This window comes from Hipposideros armiger, unplaced genomic scaffold (genome assembly GCF_001890085.2).
Source record: "Hipposideros armiger isolate ML-2016 unplaced genomic scaffold, ASM189008v1 scaffold_1159, whole genome shotgun sequence".
Taxonomy (NCBI): domain Eukaryota; kingdom Metazoa; phylum Chordata; class Mammalia; order Chiroptera; family Hipposideridae; genus Hipposideros; species Hipposideros armiger.
The window spans coordinates 41,743-42,891 of record NW_017732509.1 but is presented as its reverse complement, the minus strand read 5'-3'; positions in this window follow the sequence as shown (position 1 = coordinate 42,891).

Below are 1,149 nucleotides of genomic sequence, written 5' to 3'. Positions count from 1 at the left end.
AAAGGAAATATTGAAAGGAAGACATTTTGATGACATTCAGGACATCAAGGTAATACAACAACAGCTCTGATGACTATTCCAGAAAAAGAGTTCCAAAATTGCTTTGAAGGGTGGACTAAGCACTAGCATCAGTACATAGCTTCCCAAGGGGAGTAATTTGAGTGTGACTGTAGTGATATCCAGCAGTGAGGTATATAGCACTTTTTGTAGGATGAGTTCGTAAACCTAATTGTCAGACCTCGTATGCTGTCTACCAGAGACTCACTTCAAATTGAAAGACACCCATAGCCTGAAAGTAAAGGGATGGATAAAGATATTTCATAAAAATGGAAACAAAAAACAAAAGCTGGGGTAGCAATACTTAGACAAAACAGAGTTTAAATCAGTCTCTTGAGCTGGGCCTTCATTCTTCTCATCTTTCATTCAGGTGACTCATGTCTCTGCTGTAATCTTTTGATGATTACCTCAAAATAAATAATAAATAAAATTTTAAAATAAATAAAATAAAAAATGAAAAACAAGAGACAAAGAAGGACCCAGTAATCCCAATTTTGGGTATTTATCTGAAGAAACCCAAAATGCTACTTTGAGGGGACATGTGCATCCATATATTCATTGCAATATTGTTTACAGTGGCCAAGATGTGGTGGCAGCCTGGGTGTCCATTGATGGATGAACGGATATAGAGGAGGTGGTACATATATAAAATGCAATATTGCTTGGTCATGGAAGGGAATGGGTTCTTGCCATCTGTGGTGGCTTGGATGGACCTGGAAAATATTGTGCTGAGTGGGCTATATCAGATAGAGAAAGATGAATGCAATGTGATTTTGCTTTTATGTGGAATCTAAAGAACAAAATATTGGGTTGTTGGAAAAGTCATGACACATGTTTGTGACAGATGGCACCGGTTCATTTTTGGAAGTACTAGAGTCATTCGCATCTATGTTATTCCTATGTCATTTGACAGCTGACAGTTCTAGCTTCCTTCTAAAAAAAGTGAGCGATCTGGTTGAGTTTTGGAGATTTTACAAGTTGAAGATGGAAGACCAAAATGTGCATTTTTGCCATATTTTACTGTTTTGCTTCCATAAAGGGAAGAACGTGCATCAAGCTTGTGAAAAGTTGCATAAAGTTTATGATGACAAT